Consider the following 7,472-nt stretch of genomic DNA (forward strand, 5'->3'; position numbering starts at 1 on the left):
CTCCTCTCCAACTGCTCTCAGGTCTGTTGTTTGGACCTTGTGCCTTGGATTGTGCGGCTCGACTCATCCTGCCATGTGCAGCGGCTGTGAAGCTACAGGTGCCCTAGCTTCCCAACCTCACATCATAACAATAATGGGCCGAGCCTCTGAACTCTAGGGCAGCCACCATGAAATGTTCCTTTGTAAGAGTTGCCGTGACCGTGGTATCTCTTCACAGCAATAAAGCCCTAACAAGACAGCTGTCCAGACAACATCATGCTGCCCACCCTGCTTCTGCTTGCTAGGAAAGCATCCGCGTACCTGCCAAAAGTCTGTTGTTATTTGCAAATGCCTGTATGTTAGTGTCCACCCAATGTTTCCACATTGTAATTGCTGCCCGAAAAGTATCTACCTACAAAACTGTCCCCACAACTTTTGCTCTTATAGGTATCCTTAACTAAAGTCCCTTGAATGATTGAAGGGCTCACAGATTGCTCCAAGATGATCACAAAGATGATGTTGCCTGATCTGTGAAAGGCTCTAAGAAACTGTAGGGCCTGTTGGGCCTTTCAAAGTATCGTCTTGGTTTCAAGCCCACACATGACAAAGAGTTTCTCCTGCCGCTGAGTGTGTGGTTGATTTCTTGCCAGTTTGACTTTTCCCCTAACACTGTCATGGGAACCTGATCAAAGTGCTGCCCCTTTGGAACACGGTTTCGGGGCAACCAAATCCATTAGTCAGGTCATACTTGGCTCCAGTCTGTTTTTTCCTTTGATGTAAGAACTGTGGGGTTTTTTTAATTATTAAAATTTTACATACTAGCCCAAGTTCCCTTCTCTCCCCTTTTTCCACTCCTCCCATCTCCTCCCATCCCACTCCCATCCACTCCTCAGAAGAGAGTGAGGCCTCCCTTGGGGAGCTGACAAGGTCTGGTATACCACGTTGAGGAAGAATCAAGCCCCTCACCCTTGTGTCAAGGCTGAACAAGATACCCCACCATAGGGAACGGGCTCCAAAACGTAGTTGATGTACCCAGGATATTTCCTGGTCCTACTGCCAGAGGTCTCCCCAACAGACCAAGCCACATGACTGTCACCCACATTTAGAGGGCCTAGAAGAACTGTGTTTTTATATCTGCACGTTTTGACCACCAAATGTGGGCCCCTAAACACCAATCAGCTTCTCCTTGGCAGAGTCAGCGGGATTGGGATCAGGTGCCAGCATCATCCTGCACTGTCTCATTGCCCCAGATGCTGATGAGTTTTTTGCAGGCTTGCCCCACCCTCCAGATTTGGTTTGTGCTACATTGGTTTATTCTGATTTTTTAAAAAGTCCTCTTCATTTGATTTAGTTTATTTGTTGTTTGATTGAAGGGTTTGGCTTAAGGCACCAGTTTTGTTTGCTTGCTCAGAATATAGGTTTCTGGCTGCTCAGTTGGGTCTTATTGCTCTCACAGCATTTAAGCTTAGTGATTTGCTAAATCTCAGACTTTGTCTCTTGAAAATCCTGGTGTCTAAATCTGTATTTGTCTATGGCTTCTCTTGGTTGTTGAAACCCCTGAGGATGTTAATAAAATGGATTCTGATGCTAAAAATGCCGTCATGAGTTAGGAAACTGCCTCTGTGCTGGGATAGCAAAATTACCCCACAAATTAACTGGACCAAAACGCAGCCATGTAAGCTAAGGCCAGAGGAAATCACGTCTGACCTTTATGTCAGATTTGCAAAAGAATTTAATCATCACTTATGAACGCCCACCCCAGAGCGATGAGGGTCACGGGCGTGATGTCTTGTTAAATTATATATTTCTGTGAGGCCATGTTGTTCAGAAACAAACCAGCGTGGGCCTTGCTTCTCATGGAGCCCGTGTGACTCTACTGACCAACTTTTAAGGCCAGTCACTGGAAAGGAAGACATTGCTACCCAAATTATGAGTTACAATTAAACAGTTAGGCTCCTATGCCAACAGACCTCCTCCCTCCTCCCTCTCGAGAGAGATGAAGTTGTTTCTAACTACTATGAAAGACTTAGCTCTTTCAAAAGGGATTGTGGGAAAACAAAGCATTTGCTCTCCCAGAAGGGGCAGCAGGTCTCTGAGAGAGACCTTGAAAGAAAAACCAGGGGAAAACCAGAAAGTTTTCCCTTACCTCAGGAGAAACAGAAATGATGATCGGTCAACAGGAAACAAAGGCCTTGGTAACTGCTGAAGACAAACCCTCTGACACCACTATTGGGAGAAACTGTAGGGTATCACATCTCTCTGCTGGTGAGAAACTGTAGGGTATCACATCTCTCTGCTGGTCAGTTGCACCCTTGTCCATTTGCTAGGACATGATCTTTTAGAAAAACAAAATGCTCTTGTCCCCTCTTCTCAAAACAGAGAGATGACCTTAAATGTAGTGGGCCCTGGGAACCTATGGTTTCCCCATTTTCTCCATGCCACTTGTGAAGGAATTATGAGGGGAAAAAACTCTCAACAGACATAATGACTGATAAGGTTCCCTCCACAATCGTATACAATGCCTTATTTTAGCAGAAATGGCTTACATGATCCTTTATGGCACCTTGTGAGGGAGAAACAGTGGTGTCGTGCCTGGATGTGGCGTTGCAGAGATGCTGGAAGTTCCCTGCACAGCTTCTCAACTTGCACAGCTCTGACTTGCAGGGTGTACCATTTTAAGAGGAGGGAAAGGGATGGGAAACTCTTCTAAAGAAGAAAGATGTATTACGGGAACAGGTTAAAAGCACTAGGCAAACCATACCAAATTGTTCCCAGACTCAGAGGTGAGTAGGGACCTGTAATTCAGCTCAGCAGGGACTGTAGATAATGTTAATAGATGGAGTCTGAGGTCACCGCGGGGCTGTGGCCAACACTTCTGATGCAGAGGCTAGGGCTAATGAGCTGTGGAAATTGTATAGAAAATCTCAACTATGGAAAATAATACACAGGATTTGTAATTTGAGCCCCAGTCCTTTAAGAACCCATGCTTCCGACTTAGATGCATTTCCAAGGTGTTCCGTAGTACAGCTAGCTGGCGTTGGAACATCCTGAAGAATATCTGTGGTCTCTCACTGGGAAACAGGTGGGCAATAACACAAAAATAGCATCTATTGGAGTGCCACGCCCCTCTCTGACTGTGAATGCTCTGTGGACTGGAGAGGGAGGGGGAGAGGAGTGGGGGGAGGGGGAGAAGGGTGGGAGGAGGGGGAGAAGGGTGGGAGGAAGGGGAGGGAAATGGGAGGCTGGGAGGAGGTGGAAACTTGTTTTTTTGTTTATGTTTTTTTTTCTTCTTTTCTCAATAAAAAAAGAAAAAGAAAAGTAAGATTTGGTTGCAACCGTAAAACCGATAGAATTCCGACGTCCCCCAGGTTTTGCCTCTTGTTTTAGTCCGTCATGAGTAATATTTGGCACACGGGGAAAGGATGAGTCTGTCGGGTGGGGATTTAAAATGTCACCTGTGCTCTGTTCCTTCGGATATGTGACTGTCCATTTACTTCCTCAAAGTGGAGCTTGATAACAGGGCAGATCAAGTTCTTTGTTACCTATAAATAATTTAGATATGGAAGACTTTCCTAGATTTAGAGCTAGCCACTCCACATGGGATTGTAGCTGTGGAGCCAAACTTGTCATAAGAACAAAGGATAATTGATTATTTCAAATATTCCAAACACTAAATCAAGTTTGTACGAATGACTGTAGACACAGGGGAAGAATATATCATCCACCCAGGTAAGGAGTGTGGTGACAGGTGCTGAATTATGGGTCGCTTAGGCTGCCTGCTTCCTTTGTTTGCTATGTTTACTTCATTTGGCCAGACTTGCTCTTGATTGTCTTCGTGGTAAATACAATACTCCCATCACACGTGGCATGTAAATGTCGTGGTGTGTGCAGAGGACAAAGCCATCAAGTCGGGTTCACGATGGGTAAAAGGTTCGGTATGACCTTGTTGGGGTGACCGGCTGTTCCTCCATCCCGAAGACGGCTTTCTTGTTTACTGCGCCTCATCCTTATGGAACTCAGGACCACGAGGGGTACACCCACACACTAAGACAATGGGGATGTTCTATTGGGATCTCACCAAGGCCAGCTGGCCTAGGTCTGAAAAAGCATGGGATAAATCCGGACTAGCTGAACATAGCGGACAATGAGGAATACTGAGAATTCAAGAACAATTGCAGTGGGTTTTTGATCCTACTGCACGTACTGGCTTTGTGGGAGCCTAGGCAGTTTGAATGCTCACCTTACGAGACCTGGACAGAGGTGGGCAGTCCTTGGGCTTCCCACAGGTCAGGGAACCCTGATTGCTCTTCGAGCAGATGAGGGGGGGGGACTTGATTGGGGGAGGGGGAGGGAAATGGGAAGCGGTTGTGGTGACGAGGCAGAAATCCTTAATAAATAAATAAATTAAAAAAAAAAAAAGAGATCCTCGGGAAGAGCCTTCCCAGCAACGGGAGGCAGTACATGTTTAATGAGATAACATCTGTCCCCCACATGCACAGAATGGGACGTGTGGCCAGCATGAGGAACCATGAACCCAGGTTTCTGCAACGAAGTCGTGACTACAAAGGCCGATTGGTTAGAACTTCAGTGACGTAAGAGGATGGAATGGCACAAGTCCAGAGACAAATGACGCTGGGCTATATTTGCCCTCACCTTTGTCAAGTCTTGCTCACCTCTGTGTGGTATAGCATCCTTGTGACTGTCAGGTAAATCCTTTGGAATGCATGAACAGATCCCTTACGAACTTCAAACATTCTTATCAGCTAAGGAAAGTTGTCGGTGTCTAAGGTCTGTAATAGACAAAGCTGCTGCTGGGTCAAAGCCTGGTCCTGGGGGAAGCCTGAGTCTCTGCTCTCCAGCCATGGCCACTCATATTTAGATCCAGCATAAAACAGCTTTGTTCTTTAGGTGTGAGAGCTGTTTTCATGTTCACAGGTCCTAAGGGTTATAACTTCTGTGGAAAGTCTCTGCTTGGTGTGCTGACCCAGAGGTGGGCCTCACCTTCAGTAGATATGACCCACCTACCAGTTCTGATTGACAGCTTGACTGCCCACCTCCCAGTTCTGATTGCTTGAGTTCACAACTCAAATGTGTGTGTTTCTAATTTTGCCCCATGATTTCTATAAATAGCGACAATGCTGTGGGCAAGGGAGAAATAGATTGAGTTTTCTTCTGTCCCAAATTCCAGCTGAAAATAAATCTATCTTTCCTTATCAATTCTGGTCTCATATAAATTGTAATATAGATTCCTGTGTCACACAGTGGTATGCCTAAGGGGATTTTCTTTCACAGATTGTAGTCAATCAAACAGCCTTCTGTTTGTTCAAGTGTAAGTTTGAATGTAGAATAACTCTTTAATAAGAGCATTGGCTTTCTGGATGAGCTTCAACCCAGGTTCTTCCAAGTGGTAGCTTGTTGTAGGAGGCTGCTTGTTCATTCCTGGCTGCCTAGACCACAAAATAACCACTCAGAAACTGTTTCAGCCAGTGGCTTAGCAGAATAGGGCAAGGCAGGAGTTCCAAGTAGACAGAGGAGGAGAGAGAAGGCAGAGTCAAAGAGAAGCCACCAGAGACAGACGCTGGACAGAACTTTACCGGGTAAGCCACAGCCATGCGGCAATACACAGATTAATGGAAATAGGTTAACCAAAGCTATAGGAGCTAGCTAGCAATACACTCAAGGCCAAGCAGTGATTTAAGTAATATAGTTTCTGAAAGGAGGCCTCCTACAAAGGCAGATGAAAACTTGAATGCCTGGGGCGTTCCAGGTGGAAAGTCTAATCACAGCTTATATAATAGCTTCTCTCCCGTTATTTTAGTCCTGGACAGCCTCCTATCCACATGTCTGCAGACCTGAGGTTCTAACGAGCAGATACCTGTCCACATGTGTGCAGACCTGAGGTTCTAACGAGCAGATACCTGTCCACATGTGTGCAGACCTGAGGTTCTAATGGGCAGATGCCTGTCCTCATGTGTGCAGACCTGTGGTCCTGACGAGCAGATACCTGTCCACATGTGTGTAGACCTGAGGTTCTAACGGGCAGATACCTGTCCTCATGTGTGCAGACCTGACATCCTGACGAGCAGATAAAACCTTTGGAATGCATTGTCCTAACACAACCCCATCTTCCACCAAGGGAAGGGCTAGGAAAAGTATCAGATAGGGTCTGCGGCCCATAGCTGAGACTCCCTATGCATTCTCAAATGCTTTGACTTATGGCTTTCTTTGCTCTGTTACATTAAATCTCTACAAAACCACTCCCATGCTGGAACATCATATTTGAGAGAACCCAGCTCTGTGCTCTGAGCCCTGGCCACTCATAATTAGCTCCAGAACAAACTCTCTCTTATTCCCGTAGTGTCGAACATTGTGGTTTTGTGTGGAGTCCCTCACAGCTTTGGCTTCTCAGAAGAGAGCAAGAGGCACAGTGATTGCTGGCAGGAAGGCAGAGTGAGGTTGTCCCCATTGAGAACTGGAAACAACTGGGGTGACAAAGGAGTGTTTATCTCATAAACCATGGTCTCTTTCTGTTTTTGTTTTTAAAATGGTGTGTGTGTGTGTGTGTGTGTGTGTGTGTGACCTTTCTGTCAACTTGGTTCAGGTCATCTGAGTCATCTGAGTTGAGAGAATCCCAATCAATAAAATGCCCCCATCACACTGGCTGTGGACAAGCATATGGGGAATTTTCTTGATTGATATGGGAGGTCCCAGCTCGCTGGGGGAGGTGCTGTCTATGAAAAGCCAAACTAAACAAGCCAAGAGGCAGCATTCCTCGATGGTCTCTGCTTTGGTTCCTGCCCTCAGCTTTCTGCCCAGGCTTCCCCTGATGAGAGACCGTTAAGCTGTAAGACACACAAACCCTTTCCTTTCCAAGTTGCTTTTGATGCTGGCACCGCAATAGAGACCTGACTGAAACGGGGTGGCGGTGGTGGTCAGGACCTTGCCCATGCTAGACAAGGGCCTTGCCACTGAGCTATATCCACAGCCCAGTCTCAAACAATTCAAAGTTTCTTCTCCTCTTCGGGGGCCTTTGATGGATCATCTTTCTTGGTCTGTCTGGCACAGAATGGGGGATGTTTGTTATTGGTCACACCTACTGGATCACATGGATTATGAATGGACACCATCTATCAAGGGACTATTTGTGCTGTTCCTGGGGTAGCCACTTTCTACATTTGTATCTTTAATCATTGTCTTCTCAACCCCACAGACAGGTCAAGCAGAGAGGCCACAGGCTAGGAAATGTCCGAGTGGACAAAGCCCAGGACTTTCCTGTTTTTGGAGACATCCTAGACAGAGATTCATCCCTACTGAATAAGATCACGAGCTCAACGTCAACAAGTGCTGGCTGTCTGGACAGGGGCAAAGGGGGCCTCTTTCGTGCATATTTTAACAATTGCACTAATGTGGTACCTAATTCCCTATGGCTTAGATCTTCAGTGTCCCCAATCCCGTAGCTAAACAATGAGATGTGGGGACAATGGTGGCCAGCT

Source organism: Microtus oregoni, unplaced genomic scaffold (assembly GCF_018167655.1).
Source record: "Microtus oregoni isolate MIOR12 unplaced genomic scaffold, Mior012 000023F_ref0000262, whole genome shotgun sequence".
Classification (NCBI taxonomy): domain Eukaryota; kingdom Metazoa; phylum Chordata; class Mammalia; order Rodentia; family Cricetidae; genus Microtus; species Microtus oregoni.